The sequence below is a fragment of the Rhinatrema bivittatum genome, chromosome 16 (genome assembly GCF_901001135.1).
Source record: "Rhinatrema bivittatum chromosome 16, aRhiBiv1.1, whole genome shotgun sequence".
In the NCBI taxonomy this organism is placed as follows: domain Eukaryota; kingdom Metazoa; phylum Chordata; class Amphibia; order Gymnophiona; family Rhinatrematidae; genus Rhinatrema; species Rhinatrema bivittatum.
Window position 1 is genome coordinate 46387262 of NC_042630.1, and position 20743 is coordinate 46408004.

At 48.2% G+C, this 20743-nt stretch overlaps 1 long non-coding RNA gene across 1 annotated transcript; it reads right to left on the bottom strand.

Moving 5' to 3' along the window:
* Nucleotides 1-2265: 2265 nt before the first annotated feature.
* On the bottom strand, nt 2266-5036 carry LOC115078372. Its single transcript, XR_003853110.1, has 2 exons — nt 4940-5036; nt 2266-2948 (listed from the first exon to the last, which is right to left on the bottom strand). It is a non-coding gene; the product is annotated as an uncharacterized LOC115078372 (long non-coding RNA).
* Between the last annotated feature and the right edge of the window lie 15707 nt (nt 5037-20743).

Here is a 20743-nt window from a genome sequence, read left to right on the forward strand (position 1 = left end):
GTTCAGAGTGGAGCATCGTGGAATGTCCATCCATGCAATGCATCCAAGCACTTCCATCCACTCGATGCATCCAAGCACTTTCACCAAACCTGACACATCGGTGCGCCTCATCGAAGCAGAGGCTTCTACATGCTTCATTGATGCAATGCATTCGATGCTTCAAAGCATTCGTGTCAGAGTGACTGGTTGAAGCTGGGGCATCAGCTCATTTGGCAGCGGGTATCTTCCCATTTGGGGATCCCAAGCTGCATACCTCCCTTCACCGGCACAGAAGTGTCATGACCTGATTGAGGTATAGGGGAGAGTTGGCTGATGCATCGATGTGCAGAATCTATGCTGGAGGTAGGCTGACTGTGGAGGCATTACTCCAACATAAATATAGACAAGGCATAGGAGGCTGGCCAGCAGGTGTACGTGGACTTGAGGATGGTTCAACCCCATGCATGTAAGCATGATGGACTGATAGCCTCACCATTCTGGCATCCTGATCAAAGAGGTGTTTAGTCAAGAAGTTTTGATCATAGACTCACCTGGAAAGAGTTTCTTGAAGGGGCCTTTCTCGGAAGTGCTAGTCATCTCACCGATCTTCTCTGACGAGGCTAACAAGGTTTTCCTAAGAAGGAAGAATATGTTTCTCCTGTCCAGTGCATTGGTTTTGTCAGTTGAGGTTGCCTGACCCCAGGGTGGAGGTTCATGGCTTACTATGACTGCTTCAGATATCGACGAAGCAGTGTAGTTGCGACTGGGGTTGCCAGTGATCTGGCAACAGTGCAGTCCAGCTTCCCTGTGCTTCATTGAGATGAGGAAGCCTGGGGGGGGGGGGGGGGTGTAGATATCAAGTCTACCTTCATTCCCCCGGGGTGAAACATCGTCTACGGGGATAGTCAGCCACTCAGAAAACAGGTGATGCAACGGGTCTGTTAACCGGAACACCAGCAACTGGCAGCCTTGAAGGCCAGCTAACCACCAGCAAGGCTGAGGAAGCTGGCCTCACTATCAGCCACATGGGGCCCAAACCCTTCAACTCATTGGAGAAAGGGATGACTTAGGGCTGTAACAATGTGTTAGAGACTGGGAAAACGAAGCGACAAATTTGGCAAATGTTTTTGGCAGTCCCAGGCAACACTCGGCATAAAGGAAAACAAAATATGACTACCCAAATCCAAGGACTGTGGCCTGTGGCTGGATTAATGGCAGGGTGCAGTGCCCAGCCAGCAAGTATCAACCAGTTGGAAAATGAAAACGACATCAGCCATGTGATTATACTTAACCCACTAATAATTGAGGCGGGCAACACGGGGATGCAATGCCTGCTCCCCCTCACCAGGGCAGATCTACATATGATGAATGTAAGAAGTGGCAACTCTGGTGGACATGGATGGGGTGAGAGGCAGTGGATATAGCCAGCTTGTTTTTCAGTCTGTTATACTTGGAAGTGCAATCTAGCTTAGATATGAAACCATTTTCTTGGCATTTATGTTGCTAAGTAAAGGCCCCACTCCAGTGTCTGATTTGATGCTCCAGTTTTCCACATCTTAATCTGTCCCTGTTTTCTGTGCGTACAATCTCATGCATGTCCCTTTCTTGTCACTCAGCTCCATTTTTTGGTAGGGTCATGCGGATCTGGTCCTGGTGTTCCCGCCAGTGTGCACAAGGCCCTGTAACTCTGATTTCTCCTAAGGGAAGCAGGAAATACACCTCCCTGAATGCAATGGGGGGGGAAAGAAACCAGGACTGCATGATGCCAGCCTCTCCTGCTCCTCTGGAATATTTACCTTTAAGGGTGTTCTAGGGATGTGCTGTGATGTCACAGTGCAAAGGAGGCGCTGTGATATCACAGCGCAGGACGGTGTAGTTCCATCATCTCCCTGCTGGGCAGTACAGCATCCACATTACCTAGCAGATCTCTCACAATGCACTGGTTCTCCTCCCATAAGTTGGCAAACATACTTGCTGACCCTGTGCCCACCTTGACAGGATGCCTGGAAGCCCAGTTGCCACACACATAGCTGAAGAAGTCCTGGCAGGGGTCAGCGGCCAGGTCCCTAGAGCCCAGGAATATCTCTTTCAGACTTTTGCACTCACGGGAGCCACAGCTTCAGAAGACAGTGAACTCATCAGGATGTCCTCTCGGCATTGCCAAGAGCGTTGCAGGCCCCTTCTACCACATATCTGCCTACAGCTTCCTTAGCCATTTTGCCAAGAATTGCCCATAATATCTAAATCCTGGCAAGGTGAATCTAACTGCTGATCCCTCGCAGCCTGCAAATTTCAGAAGAAATATTTTAATTTTTTTTTTTTTTTTTTTAATATAGATTAGGGTTAAACTCCACTCCCCCTCAAATGGGCAGATATTTAGCAACAAAGGTTACTAATACACCTCTGGCATGGAGGGAATCCTGTCAATCGTGCAGTGGCCACAGTTACTGTCCAGATTTAGAGCCTGGGATTGCAGGCTTGGAAGGAGCCCTTGTGTGTGGCTCCCCCAGCGCTGCCGCTGCAATGACCAGACTGGGCATCTTGGGTGTTTATATAAAATAGAGGGGAACTATCCCTGAATAGCTGTGAATGAAGGATCCTGGCACCATATGCCAGCCCTGGTTCCAACTGAGCCGAAGGCCTAAATAACAGCAGGAAACTGCAGGATAAAAACATAAAAAAAAAACCTTCTTTTAGCCTTCTGTGGTAAGGAAAAGGATGGGGGAGAATGGGAGGGTGGGAGATCAGCAACGTATCAGCAAATCTTCCTAATGTGATTCCAAGGGCAGTGACCCCACTGTCCCCCATGCTCGGCCTCTCCAGCCTATTCCCCGGCTGCAGCTCTGCACAGTGAAGGTAAGGAGCACTGCAAAGGCTATCAGGACGGCAGTCAGCAGCGCACTCAGCAGCAGGAGCTTCCTCAGACGTTTCTGCCACCTGTCAGACAACTTCTGTTCTTCAAAACAAGCCTAGGAGGGGAAAAGAAAGGCAGGATGAAAGAGTGGCTGAAGGGGACACAGAGGGACCTGTGTGCCGCCACCACAAATGAGGAGACCAGGTAATGGGTGCTTAGCTTAAAGTTACAGAGCATAAATCCTGCATGGGGACACTGAGGGGACTCAGCATTTTATATTTCATATAAAGTGCTACGGAGTAACTCATGTATGAGGGACAGGGAGGGGAGTGAAATTTTGTCCTTAATATAAAGTGATACAGAGTAGCTCATGTATGAGGGACAGGGAGGGGAGTGAAATTTTGTCCTTAATATAAAGTGATACAGAGTAGCTCATGTATGACGGACAGGGAGGGGAGTGAAATTTTGTCCTTAATATAAAGTGATACAGAGTAGCTCATGTATGGAGGACAGGGAGAGTGGTACAGATAAACTCATACATTGGGACAGTGAGCTCAGTACCTACCCCTCCCCCACATCTTACCAGAAAGATTATGCTCTAATTATTTAATGAAACCCTAATTCTTGTGAGCTGTTACTTTGCCAAGTGACGCACACATGGAAGGAACAGGCTTATGTTGATTGAAATCCCAATTCCCTTCCCAGGGCAAGTTATTCTCTCTAAGCACTGGAGACTTCTGAACCTCGTGCTGCTAAGGGGAGCGCGTGGCTCCGTGTCATCATTGGATTTATGGCTCCTGCTTTTCTTGGGGAAATTGGAACTGAGTCTAGAAATAGAGGGAGTGAAGACCAGGCCAGGGCCAGCCTTTCCCTGAAGACCCAGTGGAAGATGCCCCAGTTGTGAGAACCGAACCTCTATTGTGCCCAGGAAGGGTTTGGGTTTTTCCCTCCCCCCTTACCCTTCACTCGCCCACCCCATTTCTTGATTCAGTTATACAGATTATTTACTGGGGCAGAGACCCTATGTCTTGCAACGTTTCCTAACTGCATAATGTGGTTTCTGTCCTCAAAGCTCCCCCCTAAATAACCTAGAATAGGGGGTAAATGTAATCCCTACTAGTAAGGAAATGCAATACAGAGACCCAGCTATTACCCTGCCTTTGTAATCTAAATCTCATTCCTTTGTTTCTTCCTCCACCCACCCCTAATTCTTGTCTCTCTTATACATCTGTGTGGACTGTAAGGTCCAAGGAGCTGGGACCGGCTCTCTCTGTATCTGTACAGGGCTGCGTACATCATGTAGTATTATATAAATGTTTCATAGCAGTAGTTCTAGACCAGGAAAATGAAACCTGCACATTTTGTCAACACAGAAAAATTCACAGCCAACATTTCACATCTTGCACATTTCTTTTCACCATGGAATTTAATGTAAAATAGAAAAAGAATCCACAGGAGTAAAAATCCTTTCTTGCTACAGCCACAACATCTTTTCCTCTCTTTAAAAAAAAGGTTTTTGTCTGTCTAAATATCCCTTTAAGACCACCATAAGGCCATGGAACTGGTACGTTGTGCTACCTTTCATGTGGACCCTTTCCCTGTCAGTGGAGGTGGCAGCATCTTCCATTCCCGGCCGCTGGGATCTTGCAGGAGCCTTCAGGAAAATCTCAGCTGGCGTAGAGATGGACTTTCCACCTGCCCTTATCATGGAGCCTGCTGTTCCCATGGCCATTGAAAAGGCTGACTCTGGCAGAGGGTGAGAGAACAAGGGGCATCGCTGTCCTCGTGGTCAGAAGGTTGCAGCTCGAGCCAAGATGGCCGACGCATAGGACACGCAGGAGGAGCTCTCTTAGCGTTCCTTGGAATTTCTTTTGAATATTACCTTTGGCTGCTTTGCAGGATGCCAAATACAAAACACAAAGCAAAATTGAAGAATGTTATACCTTTGAAACTGGAAGACACCCAGCAAAGCAGAATTGAGAGCTTCTTCGATCCCACCATGCAGAGGCCGGAAATGAGGGCCGCGGTGAGAGAGGGCCAGGAGCTCGGCTCTCCCTCAATGGCCAAAATGATTTCGTTGAGCCCGGGGGCTCTGGAGACGCCCACCCCGCCGCGAGTTCAGACAGCAGTTGGAGGTGAAGACCTGGTGCAGCTCCTGAGTATGAGTGGGAGGGAGCTGGCACCTTTGAGCCTGGACGAGGTGCTGACGAGGGAGATGTGAATGTCCTGGTGAGAGGAATCACATTGACGCCTAGACCCCCAATGGCTCCACTGGCAATACACATTGAAGAACCCGACATGCCCCAACTGGTGGAAGGATTAAACTCAGGTAAAATTCTTTCATTGAACAAACCCTTGATTGTGACATTAGACACTGTTTGGTCACCTCTAGTGTCTGTTGAAGCTGCAGTAACTACTAGGGATGTGAATCGTTTTTTGACGATTTAAAACAATTGTCAGATATATTTTAAATCGTCAAAAATCGTTAGAGCCGCGATACAATAACAATTCCCCCGATTTATCGTCAAAAAATCGTAAATCGGGGGAGGGCGGGAAAACCAGCACACCAAAACAATCCTAAAACCCATCCCGACCCTTTAAAACAAATCCCCCACCCTCCCGAAGCCCCCCAAAATGTTTTAAATTACCTGGGGTCCAGTGTGTGTGTGTGTGTGTGTGGGGGGGGGGGGGGGGTCCTGGCACGATCTCTCGCTCTCGGGCCATGGCTGCGTTAATAGAAATGGCGCCGGTGGCCCTTTGCCCTTACCATATGACAGGGCAAAGGTAGCACCGGCGCCATTTTGGTTCCTGTCACCCGACGGCCCGCGTGCAGGAGGTCGCTCCTGGACCCCCGCTGGACTTTTGGCAAGTCTTGTGGGGGTCAGGAGGCCCCCCCAAGCTGGCCAAAAGTGCCTGGGGGTCCAGCGGGGGTCCGGGAGCGATCTCCTGCACTCATGAAGTCGGGTGACAGGAACCAAAATGGCGCCGGTGCTACCTTTGCCCTGTCATATGGTAAGGGCAAAGGGCCACCGGCACCATTTCTATTAACACAGCCGTGGCCTGAGAGCGGGAGATCGTGCCAGGACCCCCCCACTGGACCCCAGGTAATTTAAAACATTTTGGGGGGCTTCAGGAGGGTGGGGGATTTGTTTTAAAGGGTCGGGGTGGGTTTTAGGGTTCTTTTGGTGTGCCGGTTTCCCCGCCCTCCCCCGATTTACGATTTTTTAAGATTAAAAAAAAAAAAAAAAAAAAAAAGAACATGACGATCAGATTTCCCTCCCCTCCCCCAGCCAAAATCTATTGTTAAGACGATCGATCACACGATTCACATCCCTAATAACTACACTGACTCATGTATGTCTAGAGACGAATAAAAGAGGTTTAAAGATGGAAAAGACTGTGATTCAACAACAGGAAAAGTTAGAGAAAGTACAAGAGAAGATAATACTGATGGATAATATACAGACAAACTTGATTAAATCAAATATGGCAGCTGAGAAAAAATGTGAGAATATTGAAAATTCTCTACGTAGGTTAAATCTATGGGTGGTGAATTTTCCCGAGTTGAAAAAAGTGTCACCGATAGACATGTTTCAAAATTATATGAAGGAATGCCACAAGAGACTTTTCCTGTAATAACAAAAGCCTTTTTTACATCAAGAAAGCCCCGATAACATAAGAGTTTAGAAAATCAGGAACAAGCTACAATGAATATAACTGAGAATTATTGGAACTGTCAGTACCAAATGAGATCACAACAAGAGGAATGTTGCTAATATCTTTTGCATGGCCAACAGGTCTGGATGTACCCAGACATTGCCCGTATCACACAAGAACGGAGGAAAAAAATTATTCTGATGAGAACAGAAGTTATGGAAAGAGGGGCCATTATGATACTCAGATATCCATGTAGATACTTGGTAAAATATCATAATGAAAAATATGTTTTTCTTGAGCCAGAACAATTAAGGGGATTTCTAGATGGGAAGCCAATTGGGGTATAAAGGGTGGATATAAAAGGGATGGCTGTCATATGCGTGGTAATACCTCTGATTGTATTGTGAATGAGCTCCTATTTCTTATAATAGTTCTTGGCTCCCATTTACCTAAATAATTAGAGATCTTGATTGAGAATAGAGCAGTTTGTTTTCTTGTAATATGTTTCTAAAATAGAAATGATGTAGGATCTCTTATTTTCCTTTTATTTGATATTGTGATATATCTGAAAATGCAAAATAAAAAATTTAAAAAAAAGGAAGGTTGCAGCTCAGCTCTGAAGATTCCTGTGGTGAAATTATTTGGAATTATAAAGAAAAGCAAAATTGGGATCCTGACACCAGAGAGCTTTCACTGTCTTATGACTGTGCTACAAAAGGCGTTTCTTTTCTAGATTTGTCTTTTCACTTCTCTGGCTCTCATCAGAGGCCCAGGTCATGTGATCACGTGTGACTTCCTCTCTCTCTCTGGTCTCAGAAATGTCTTGAAACCACAGGTTAAACCGATATCCCTGGTGGAAGTGTGTGTTTGTATCACATTTAGGTCTTACACTGTGTACAACTGTCAGAATGACTGTATATATATGTTTGTATGTGTGGGACTGTGGGAGTTGTGTGTGTGTGTGTGTGTGTAAGGGGATGTCAGTACTAGAATAGCAGGGGTGCTGCAGGGCAGGAGTGAGGTGCATTGGCAGAGCTGTGTGTGAGGGTCTCAGTACTGGAATAGCAGAGGGTGCTGCAGGGCAGGAGTGAGGGGCATTGGCAGAGCTGTGTGTGGGGGTCTCAGTACTGGAATAGCAGGAGGTGCTGCAGGGCAGGAGTGAGGGGCATTGGCAGAGCTGTGTGTGAGGGTCTCAGTACTGGAATAGCAGGAGGTGCTGCAGGGCAGGAGTGAGGGGAATTGGCAGAGCTGTGTGTGAGGGTCTCACTACTGGAATAGCAGGAGATGCTGCAGGGCAGGAGTGAGGGGCATTGGCAGAGCTGTGTGTGAGGGTCTCAGTACTGGAATAGCAGGAGGTGCTGCAGGGCAGGAGTGAGGGGCATTGGCAGAGCTGTGTGTGAGGGTCTCAGTACTGGAATAGCAGGAGGTGCTGCAGGGCAGGAGTGAGGGGCATTGGCAAAGCTGTGTGTGAGGGTCTCAGTACTGGAATAGCAGGAGATGCTGCAGGGCAGGAGTGAGAGGCATTGACAGAGCTGTGTGTGAGGTTCTCAGTACTGGAATAGCAGGAGGTGCTGCAGGGCAGGAGTGAGGTGCATTGGCAGAGCTGTGTGTGAGGGTCTCAGTACTGGAATAGCAGGAGATGCTGCAGGGCAGGAGTGAGGGGCATTGGCAGAGCTGGGTGTGAGGGTCTCAGTACTGGAATAGCAGGAGTTGCTGAAGGGCATTGGCAGAGCTGGGTGTGAGGGTCTCAGTACTGGAATAGCAGGAGTTGCTGCAGGGCAGGAGTGAGGTGCATTGGCAGAGCTGTGTGTGAGGGTCTCAGTACTGGAATAGCAGGAGGTGCTGCAGGGCAGGAGTGAGGGCATTGGCAGAGCTGTGTGTGAGGGTCTCAGTACTGGAATAGCAGGAGATGCTGCAGGGCAGGAGTGAGGGGAATTGGCAGAGCTGGGTGTGAGGGTCTCAGTACTGGAATAGCAGGAGTTGCTGCAGGGCAGGAGTGAGGGGCATTGGCAGAGCTGTGTGTGAGGGTCTCAGTACTGGAATAGCAGGAGATGCTGCAGGGCAGGAGTGAGGGGCATTGGCAGAGCTGTGTGTGAGGGTCTCAGTACTGGAATAACAGGAGGTGCTGCAGGGCAGGAGTGAGGTGCATGGGCAGAGCTGTGTGTGGGGGTCTCAGTACTGGAATAGCAGGAGATGCTGCAGGGCAGGAGTGAGGGGAATTGGCAGAGCTGTGTGTGAGGGTCTCAGTACTGGAATAGCAGGAGATGCTGCAGGGCAGGAGTGAGGGGAATTGGCAGAGCTGTGTGTGAGGGTCTCAGTACTGGAATAGCAGGAGATGCTGCAGGGCAGGAGTGAGGGGCATTGGCAGAGTTGTGTGGGAGGGTCTCAGTACTGGAATAGCAGGAGATGCTGCAGGGTAGGGGTGAGGGGCATTGGCAGAGCTGTGTGTGAGGGTCTCAGTACTGGAATAACAGGAGGTGCTGCAGGGCAGGAGTGAGGGGCATTGGCAGAGCTGTGTGTGAGGGTCTCAGTACTGGAATAGCAGGAGGTGCTGCAGGGCAGGAGTGAGGGGCATTGGCAGAGCTGTGTGTGAGGGTCTCAGTACTGGAATAGCATACCGGGTAGGCGACAGCATCCCATGGGGCTAAGACAAGTGAAAAATAAGCCCCAGAAAAAGGCTTGAAGGGAAATTCTCCCTTTGTGCAGCGCGATTCTCCTTCACAGGTCTTGAAGCTGTAGCTAAGCTCCTGCTCCTTAGCTTGAAGGAAGCTTGGCCACATTGACAGAGAAGGTAACCGGGACCGCACTGCAACCCCAAAATATTCAGGAAGGGGCCATGGAGCACCCGGTTCTGGAGGCCCAGATGGCTGAAATACAGCAAAGCTTACGATTAATCCCAGGTCTCCTATACCGGGTTCCAGCTTTCTTCCACTGTGGCAAACCCGACAACACATTTCCATCTTCAGTCCGGCTCCCAAGCAGCCAAAAGTGCTGCGCTACAGCTGGAGATTGGGTAACACTGGAGGACATACATAGGGAGTAAGTCAGCAGAAACCCGCAGAAGTGAGCACGGGGAAAGTTATGTCGGTGTCTTATCGCACAGTCTATGAAATACCGCGTGGTTCTGCTCCCAAACTACGCACCTCTGTGTCAGGAGGCGCCCATTTTTTTTTATGGCAGGGAGCCTCATTCTTTCTATACATATTTTACAAATGTATGTGCATATATTTTTTATGTGCAAGATATTTGTAGGCTGGGGCACACAATTACTGTAGTGTAGGTGCAGAGTCAGGTATTATATAAAATATGGCTGAACTCTGCTTATGGAAACACTGGGACACGGAATTTTAAACCCCAGTTTGGCAAAACAGCAACTTGTGTGCGAACGTCTGCATCCCAACCCTGAAACCGCTCTGAGCCACCACTGTTTCTCCCCTTTCAGGTTTACGTGCAACGCTGCAAGGTGGCGCACAGATCTGACGTATGAAAGAGGGCTTGTGCGTGTAACTTCCACATTTTACATGCTGACAGCTCTAACACCTTCCCCCCTCTACATCGTCCCAGAGCCGGGTCTGGCTGTGCAGGAAGCAGGGGGTGCTGGTGTCTGTGGGGTCCACCCAGAACTAAATCTCTTTTCCTTAAAAACTTTTTAAAGAATGCCCTCTTTCTTTTCTTCCACTGGAAGCTCCCCCTGGGTGCACAGAACCTGCCTGGGTCTGGTTCTGGATGACATCCAAGCAGTTACTTACATAATGCAATCATTACAATATAACCTGCTGGCCTAGTAAATGACCCGAACTTTCAGCCCTCGGTCAGGAGGCCTTCCACATTTCCATTTCTCCCTGGTACCCGATGAGGAGAAACTCGGGGACACAGATGCAGAAAAGGGGGCGGCACCCTGAGCTCTTCCCTTGCTGCAGCCTGTGGCCTCGTCCTGGCCTTCTTACATGGGGCGCAGCAGGAGGGTCCATTACCGGCCCGGCAGGGTAAATCCTTCCTTTTCCCATCTTTGGTGACACAGGGACAGCTTCTGCAATCTGAATTAGGTGCCCCTCGCCCTCTGCCTCCCCAATGTTTTCTGTAGATTTCTGCCCCTTCCGGACGTCGCAGGGAATGGAATCTTGGAGAAAAGACGCCGCCGCTCCCGGGGATGGTGACTTTTAAACAGCCGCGCGGGTGCACATGTTCGCGCGTGTGCTGGCTCGCGCCGACGGGCACGGCCATTTTATAACATACGTGCGTACACGCGCGCACAATTTTATAGGGGCGTCCCCATGCGCGTGCAAAGGCTGCCTCACCGCATGAGCGAGGGGATTTCAATAGGCACACGCGCCGACCAATTACCAGTGAAACCAGCTCGTTCCCAGTTCGTCCAGGTAAAGGAGAGGACTTTGTAACTCCCCTGGTTAAATAACCTCCCTGTTACCCTTTTAGCCTCAACTCTTAAAACCCCCGCTGACTACCCTCGTTTTCCTGTTTCATTACTTACACGCATCCTTAGCAGAAGTAAAGTTACCTGGCAGGGGACCCCAGCGCGCGCGTGTGTGTGCGTAAATATTTATGCGCTGCTTTCATTACAAAATCCAGGAATGCCCACGCCCCCAGACCACGCCCCAGCTCCTTTTTTTAAAAAATCTTGTGCGCGAAACCGCTCGCCTATTAAAATCCACGCCAGCACCAACTTCTGCGCGTATCTTCCGGCTTTGGCACGAGTGCAGATTTTAAAATTCACCTTAAATTGTGCAGAGTGGCCAGGCTGGTGGGCTAGGGCTCTTCTTATTTCCTTAAAATGTTCTCTCACTTTTAATTGCATTTCTCTGAGCAGCCTTGAGGGCATAGTCTTGTAAGCCCCCAGGGGAAGGGACTTTACGTTGTTTATAGTTGTACAGTGCTGTGTACGTCCAGTCGCATTGCAGAAATCTAAGTAGCTCATTCAATCCTTTAGGACCGCTGTAGCAATCATTCAGTGAAGTTACACTGCCACCTACTGCCTAAATGAGGTATAAATAGGAAAATGCCCGCCGAAAGAATGTTTATGTAGATAGAGATTTCCTAACCTTTCAGTCTCCAGCTCTTTTGATCTTCCCTGGTATCTGTACTGCAAAGGTGATCTTCTACTCGCTCCCTGCTCAGTCTCCCTTCTCGTACACCTTTTGAGATAATTACTAGGGGTTGGCACTGTCTCCCCAGAAGGATTTCTGGCAACTGGTGCAAGAATTGTATTAATTCATGTACAGAAGAGAAAAAAAAAATCTCCTTTTCTCTTTAAAAATCTTCAAGCAGACCCCGTGGGGTTTCAAGATACTGTTCTGCAAAAACCTTTACCATTCCCAAATTCCAAACAGTGAAGAGGGAAGTCTTAACTGCCTTGCCCACTCCTTATCTTTAAAAAAAAAAGTGACCAGATCCTGCCAGACCCGCAGAACGTGGGGTTACTGCTCCTGCCAACACATAACCCACTGCTGCTGGTGTGCCCTTCCCTTAGTCCGAGCTCCCCTCTCCAGAAGCTTCTGAGGGGGGTGAGTGTCTAAGCCCCTGGCATGTACCCTATGGGGAATGCCTAGGTTAATGGTATCCCCTCACCTCCTGCGCTTGACTATTGCAGGATGAGGCACAGGCTCCCTCGTAGGGGACCGGTCGGACCCGACGTTTATCATCAGGATAGCTGCGTGTGAAGATCTGGGCGATGCATTTCATCCTTACTCAGAAAAACGCGTTTGCTCACGTTGGACAGAACAGAGTAACACACGCTCAAAGGGGCTGAATTAGCACAAGTGTGAAACTTGTGAGCAGTAGCTCCGGTCGCCAAAGCTTCACCCCTGGATACCATCCGTTCACATATCTCTCATCAGCATTCATAGCTCTCACTCACTCACTCACTCACTCACGCTTGGGTCAGTAAGAGCTGTCCGAGGGCTCCCGTTAGGGAATTGAAATTTCTCGGTGTAGCATAGCTAAGGTTGACATGTAGAGGCCAGAGGTCACGGGGATGACATGTAGAGGCCAGAGGTCAGAGCGTCCTACAGTAAATGCCGAGTGCAGCAGGGAAACAGGACAGTAAAACTGTGTAGAAGCACTTCATGTTATGAACAGTTTCAAATAATTCTTCTCATATCACACTCATTATAGTGTGTATATATATATATATATATATATTTATATATTTATTTATTTTTGTTCAATCTAAATAGTCAGCCTCAGGCCCGAGGCCTTGTATCTGGTGGGGTCTTCTGTGGCTGCATTGTAACTTGCCCATCGTGGGTGCTAAGCAGGATTTAACTGAATTACCCATGGAGAAAGGGTATTGTCCCTTCAATGTGACTGCATGGGGTGGGGGGAATTGGGGGGAAGGTCCTGGTCACTGCAGCACATCCTTACATCTGATGGCGTGACTTTTGAAAGAGGATGTTAGGAGGCCTGGTCCTGAAACCCCTGTGCATGCCATAGGATAAGAGATGGGGTGGCCAGAGGTTGGGGGAATTCCTGGGGGGCTAGCAGATGAACCTCCCACAGTGGCCCAGCCTCAGCACACTCCACAGCCTCACTCCAGCACACTGTGCCCCCCTCCCCCCCTCACTGGCTTCACTTTTACACAGACTGGCCCCTCCCCTCCCCATTGCCAGCAGGACTCCAGCACAGTCTGTTCCCCCTTCCCCAGCTCATGCTCAGTACCTAAGCAAGCCCCCAGAACTGTCTGGGCCCCCTTCCCCAGTCCAAGCCCAGCACTGAGTGCCCACCTCCCGACGCAGTCCAAATCCCAGCACAGTCTGTCCCCCTTCTCCAGCCACTAATCCCAATTTAAAAAACATAAAGGTCCCACTTCCAGGCCCTCTATACCTGGAAACTCTTTGACTTTCACCCTGACACTAAGGGAATTTGCTAAGGGAAACACTAGAAACGTCAGGCACCTCTGGGTACAGCTCCAGCCAGTTCCCTTCTTCAGCAAGCCTGGAGAGGAGGAGGAGGATCTGCAGCAGACACTACAGGCAGTAGGTGGGGAGAAACTGGAGAGAGAGGCTGCAACACACACAGCTCAGTCTGGGTCTGTGATTCCACCCTCATCTGAAGGAGTCCCAAGTCACGGAGCTGTGACTGCAGGAGAGGAGGAGGATCTGCAGCAGACACTATAGGCAGCATGTGGGGAGAAACTGGAGAGGGGCTGCAACACACACAGCTCAGTCTGGGGCTGTGATTCCTCCCCTCATCTGAAGGAGTCCCAAGTCACAGAGCTGTGACTTGCAAGGGCTGTGTTGGTTTTGTGGACCGTTGAGCTGGCTGGGACAGATGAAGGCTCACCATGGGAAGGCCCACAGTGGATGTCGAAGCCGGGAGGCAGCACTGAGCAGAGGACCAGAGGGATCTTCACCACTGGAAGCCCGAGGTCCCCTTACGAGGAGCCTGTGAGGACCCAAGCCGCTTGGACTTACATGCTGTCTCCTGTGGGCCGATGTCTGAAGAGGAGACCCAGAGGATTGAGAAGTGTAGAGCTGAAGCCAGGAGGCCAACTGGAACTTCACTACTGGAAGCCCGCAGTCCCCCTGAGAGGAGCTCATTAGGTCCGAGCTGCTTGGACTTAGGAGAGGCCTACTGGAAGCAAGTCGGAGCCAGAAGCCAGTAGTCGGAAACCAGAGTCAGAAGCCATTAGTCAGAAGCTGGGGTCGGAAGCCAGTACACATAAGCAGCAACTAGTAACTCTCAACAGAGAGTGAACCTTGTTGCAAGGTGACATCTAGGCCAAGCTGCAGGGTTTAAATACCCTGCAGCGTCTGACATCATCTGAGGGCTCTCCTCCTTCTTCCCGCGCTGGCCCCTTTAAACCTCGAGCCCCATGTGCGCGTGCGCCTAGGGGGCGGGGCCAAGTGCGTCGGATCGCCGGCGTCTCCCTCGCGGAGGGAGAGCTGCGGCAGAGGCCAGGATCTGGCCTAGACGAGCGGGGAGGCTTTTCAGCGGCCCAGGCCATCCCGAGGTGAGTGGAGGAACCGGGGCATGGCTTGGGACTGTAACAGGCTGGGAGCAAAAAGTGATGGGCTCAGGGAGAGAGGAAGGGGAAGTCTGCTGGGAGTATCCATGCAGAGGAGAAATTTATGATGGTGGGTGGGAGGAAGATAGTGGAAGTGTAGATTATTGGGAAGGGGGTTGAAGGATGGAAGAGAGAAATCATATGCATTATTCAATTCCTTGTCCCTCTTCGCTAATGAACAGCAATCTCAGAGTGACTACAACTCAAACCTTCCTAGCTTTGCCGATGAAACCCATTTTAAGGTGGTTTGCCAGCAGCCAGGAACCTCCCAACCTCCTCCGTCACCCCAACCCTTACCCATGGCAGACCCGAGTGTTTCAGGGGCAGATGCGATTTTCCCCTGTTCCCATCCCAGTGATCCAGTTGTTGAAAATTGTTTCTTGTGTAGGCCTCAGCCTTGGGTCACCAGTGGCCATTTTGAATAGCTGGAGCAGCGGGGCAGGAGCGAGGGGAGATTACTGCTGCCCCTGGGCCTGCGGCGGGGTAAGAGATGGGGTGGTCAGTAGCCTAGCTTAAAGTAAGTTGCCTCATCGGGAATGAGGGCCCTGGGCCTGAACTGGGACTCCTTTGCTTCTGGCATTGGGAAGGATTAGTGACGAGCGCCAGTGCACCCCGCCAGCTCTTTGCCTCTGAGCATGCAGTGCCTGAGGTTGTCTGGCCCTCAGCGAGTGCTAGGGTTTGCATGCGCCCTGCACAAGTCAGTGTCAGACAAACCCCAAGTCCAGCTAAGTGTATTATATATGGAGAAGATGGATGGAGAAGGAAGTAACTCAGAGCGTCAGGGTGCTTAAATAAAATTTATTTTGCTTTGCAATCTTATTTTACTTTGCAATCTTTAATCAAGGACTAGAACTTCCCACTTTACAGCTCATGGTGCATAGATTCAATCCATTCATAAAGATTAAACATTATCCGATAAAATATTTTGTCCTGATGAGAATTGTTAACTACTGATGAGATTCCAGTAAAAATCTAGAGAGGTAAGCCGTGTATCTTCATTAACAGGATCTCTTTTGCCATGATGCCTAAACTTTAATTGTTCTTCAGCACAAATCTTTAATTCCCGTTTTGGATACTGAGATAAGCGGTGCATTGTTGTCATCATATTGTATCTATACTGTGCTTTCCTGCTGAATTGCTCAAGGTACGGTAGGTACTGCATAGTCAAAATCAGTAAAAGTACAAATGTAATTGACAAGTTGCTTCCAAACTGTTTCCTTTAAATCTTGGAAAGAAATCTCCTTTCATGGAGTGTGAGGCCTTGGTAAGCCAGAGGGGCCCCCAGCGATGGTGAAGTGACTCACTCTAATTGGGAGAAGGTCTCAGGTTTCAGCTGTACAGAACCAACCTCTTTCCCCGTAGGATGAGCCCTTGGGTTCTGAGCCCGGCAGGGCTTAGGCAAGAGTCCAAAGATGTGCAAGAAGTCAGAGTCAGTAACTGGGCCGAGATCTGGGCAGACGGCAAACATCAGAGACGTGGTCCAGGCAGGTAGAGATCAGATGGTGTCAGTGTCCTGGCGATGGTCAGGCAAAAGAGCTCAGTCTGAGGGGGAGACAAGGTCAGGACTGGAGCAGATTGGCTTTGCGGCGGCCCGAGTGAGTGAGTCTGGTCAGGAGGCTGTGCCAGGGGCGGATTGAGGGAAAATAGTGGCCCGGGGGATTTTTCTCCATACTGGCCCATGGGTACCCAATTACATATACAATATAATTTACATATATAATTTACATATATATGTACACACCCCTATATTTCGGCATGGTTCTCCCGTATCAACACAGTACTATCTGCCAAAACTCAAAGAATAACAGCCCCACCTATGAAAAAGAATACCACAAATATTAAACCAGAATCTAAAATATCAATACCACAAATATTATACCAGAATCTAAAATATCAATACCACAAATATTATACCAGAATCTAAAATATCAATACACCTCCAATCAGGAAAACAGAACAGGCCAAGCTACTACAGATCCCTACAGAGAAACCACATGCTAAAAGAATGCTTCATCTCAGTTTTTGCATGCAGAACACAAACTCTCACCAAATACAGAATAAAGCCACATAAAGTATAAATAGAAATGTGCAGACAAAAACTGAACTGTAAAACGCATCACGCCAGGCTCTATACAGTGCAACAATGGAAAAACAAAAATGTCACCATTTCTCATGAAACAATCAATAAAATCAAGATATATAAATCATGAATCATAATTATAAAATCAGACTAATAAAATAATTTCAAAACAGCTGATGAAGAGAATATCCAGTAATTAAAGACTCAAGCAAATTTTGAAACCTTTACCAAATACCAATAAAATATTTCAAACAGCAGACACATCATATACTACCCAATAATTAAAATGGTAGTCAATCAAGAAAAATGAACTTAAAAAGCCACCTTTACTTACCCTCACCAGCAGTTCTCCTACTCCTTTCCCTTGCAGGCCACACCAGAAGCAGCAGTAGCTGCTGAAGCTGTCCTCACAGTCCTCATCCTTAGGGACCACAACCAATCTCTTCTCTCTCTCTCTCACACACACACACACACACACACACACACACACACACATACACACCAGTCATACCCTCAAGACCAGTTTCTGTCTCTCACACACCAATCATCTCCCCAACCAGTCTCTCTCTCTCACACACACACACACACGCAAGCACAAGCACACACATACCAGTCATCTCCCTGATCAGTCTCACACATACACACGTCACCTCTCTGGCTAGTCTCTCTCAATCACACAATGCTCTCGCTCCCTCTTACACACAGGATTTCAATCACACACATGATCTATTTCACTTACACACAAGCTCTCACACACATGTTCTATCTCACTTACAAACAGGCTCAATCACACACATGCCCTCTCTCACAGCCACAAGCCAGCCAAAAACATGCTCCATCTCTCTTGCACACACACATTGACACACAGAAGCACTCTCCCTGTCTCACATAAACATTACACTCTCACAGAAGCACCTTGCTTTCAGACTTGCAGCATTTTTCACTTTTACTTAAAAGTGAAAGTGATGATCCCAACCATTAAATAAGAAAACCACATTCCTATCAGAAGGCGAAATGACACCCTTCATTCAGGTTCTGTCCTCCCAAGGGACAGCCACCCACACTGTACAGCTTCTCTTGTTTTACGCTTTCAGGCAATAAAGCAAGTGTCTTTCTTCAAACTATCAGTCACATGATTATTCATGTGGGAGATATGGAATCGAAAGACATCCTTAGTCAACTTCCCTTTTAAATGGGAAGATTCCAGTCTTAGTCATTTAAAAATATACATTTTCTAAAGGCTTAAAAAAAATAGCAAAACCATTTCAGATTGGAACTATTCTAGTCTTCATGCTTAAATTATGCTTTAAAAAAAACCCAAACCCCACCTGGCATCAGTATCTTAAATTTGTGATTTTGCTGAAATGAATATTTTAAATAGTTTAATTTTTTTTTTGCTTTAGTATTTGTCTCTACCCACTTTGCTAAATTTTATTTTCCAGAAGAGGGATGCTTAAAATTCAGTAATTTCATCTTTCATCCAACTTTTCAAAAGTTGCGCTACCAGCACAAAAGTTGAGGTATATGTATTATCACATTTCTTTTTTTTTTTAAACTGGCAGATTCCTTTCTCACATACATAACACACACACACACACACACACACACACACAGAAGCACCATTCCTTTCTCACATTTACACATACACACACACACAGAAGCATCATTCCTTTCTCACATTTACACATTCACACATACACACACACACACAAGCACCGTTCCTTTCTCACATACACACACAAGCACCCTTCCAATCTAAGGCCCCCAGCTGAATAGCTAGTCTCCGGCGGCGGTTAGTAGCACCGGTGTTCACTTCTTCGGCCCCCGCCGGCCTCGATTTTAATTTCTTCGGCCCCCGCCAGCCTCAGTTTTAATTTCTTCGGCCCCCGCTGGCCTCGATTTTTATGTCTTTGGCCCCCGCCGGCGTCGATTTTAATTTCTTCGGCCCCGCCGGAGACCAAGTGGGGGCTGGCTGGGCGGCGCGCATCTTCTTTTCTTCGGCCTCCGCCACCGCCGGCCTTCATTTTAATTTCTTCGGTCCCTGCCGGCTTGGTTTCCGGCGGGGGCTGGCTTGGAGGCTCCCATCTTCACTTCTTCGGCCCCTGCCGGCATGGTCTCCTGCAGGGGCTGGCTGATCTTCTTTTCTTTGGCCTCTGCCGGCCTCGATTTTTATTTCTTCGGCCCCCGCTGGCTTGTTCCGGCGGGGGCTGGCTGGGAGGCGCTGAGGCTGGGCTGATGAAGAGCCACACGGTTGAGACCACGTGACCAGCTAGACCGGCCCACCGGGGGAAGCTCGATCCCCCGATAGGCCAATCTGCCCCTGGGCTGTGCCACGATGGGCCAAACGTTACATCTCCCTGCCACGAATAGTGATGATGCATGGCCCATCATGCTTCTCTGTATCGGGTCCCGGTCTCCATGTAACCCAGGGCTTCTGAGCTGCTCCGTCCCCTCCAGATTTAGGAGAAGGTAATCCAGCTCATCCTCATACCATGTTATGATCATTCTTGCTTTCCGCTTTCCCATGTTTAGTTTTTTGGCAGGGTTTCACAGGTGAAAGGAGCCACTATCATAGACCAAGGAATCCTCCGATGAGGCTGCAAAAGGAGTAAAACCAATGATAGAAAAAGGTGGGTAAAAGATATTCCATCATGTTGGCTAACCAGTTTAGCCTGTCACTCCAGATGTATTCCACACATTAAGAAAGGTGGAAAGAAGGCAAAATGATTACCAGCATGGTTAAAATGGGAGGTGAAAGAAGCTATTTTAGCCAAAAGATCTTCATTCAAAAATTGGAAGAAGGATCCAACAGAAGAAAATAAGATAATGCATAAGCATTGGCAAGTTATATGTAAGACATTGATAAGACAGTCTAAGAAAGTATTTGAAAAGAAGTTGGCCATAGAGGCAAAAACTCACAGTAAAACCTTTTTAAAATATATCCGAAAGCAGAAAGCCAATGAGGGAGTCAGTTGGACTGTTAGATGACTGAAGGGTTAAAGGGGCACTTAAAGAAGATAAGGCCATCATGGAAAGAGTAAATGATTTCTTTGCTTCAGTGTTTAGTGAAGAGGATGTTGGGGAGGTACCCTACCGGAAAAGGTTTTCATAGGTAATGATTCAGATGGACTGAACCAAATTACGGTGAACCTAGAAGATGTGGTAAACCTAATTGACAAACTGAAGAGTAGTAATCACCTGGATCAGATGGTATACACCCCAGGGTTCTGAAGGAAGTAAAAAATGAAATTTCAGACCTATTAGTAAAAATTTGTAACCTATCATTAAAATCATCCATTGTATCTGAAGACTGGAGGATAGCTAATGTAATCCCAATATTTAAAAAGGGTTCCAGGGGCAATCTGGGAAACTACAGACCAGTTAGCCTGACTTCAGTGCCAGGAAAAATAGTGGAAAGTGTTCTAAATATCAAAATCACAGAACATATAGAAAGACATGTGGAGGGCAAGATGGCCGATGCATAAGCTCACTCAACTCCTCAGCTCTGCGTTAAAACTTGTCCTGAGCTTTTCTTAGTTCTTCAATTTCTTTGGAAAGTTAATTTTACAAAAGAATGCCCCACACTAAAAGAAAACCCTGGGTCTGCGAGACTCTTACCTCAACGCCAACATCTGATGGAAGGCAAAAGCGGATTGAGGAAGCCTTTGCGAGACCCACTGCTTTGAGACCGAAGGGAGGGGCCACTGGCATAATCGACGAGAAGCAGACGCCGATCGCCCTGGCCAAGGAAACATCCCTCAGCCCCGGAGTGCCTAGAACTCCAAGCCCGCCATCTGGGCCTTCAATGAGACTGGAGGATTTTTTGGAAAGACCAGCTGTTCCAGTTACCCCACTGACCATGGCTGCCCAGAGAATCGACAGCTGTACACTGAGTGATTCGGTGAGCCTGATGCAGGGCTCCATGGGCCGAATAGCCGAGGAGCAGAGGGGGCAGAAACCAGACGCAGGCGGCAGAGAACTCCTGGAGATAGGAGTAAAAGTTTTGGATACCTCTTAGTGTGGCTGGGTTTAAAAAATATTTGGATAATTTCTTGGAGGAGAAGTCCATTAACTGCTTTTAATCAATCTGACTTAGGAAATAGCCACTGTTATTACTGGCATAAATAGTATGGGATCTACTTAATGTTTTGTA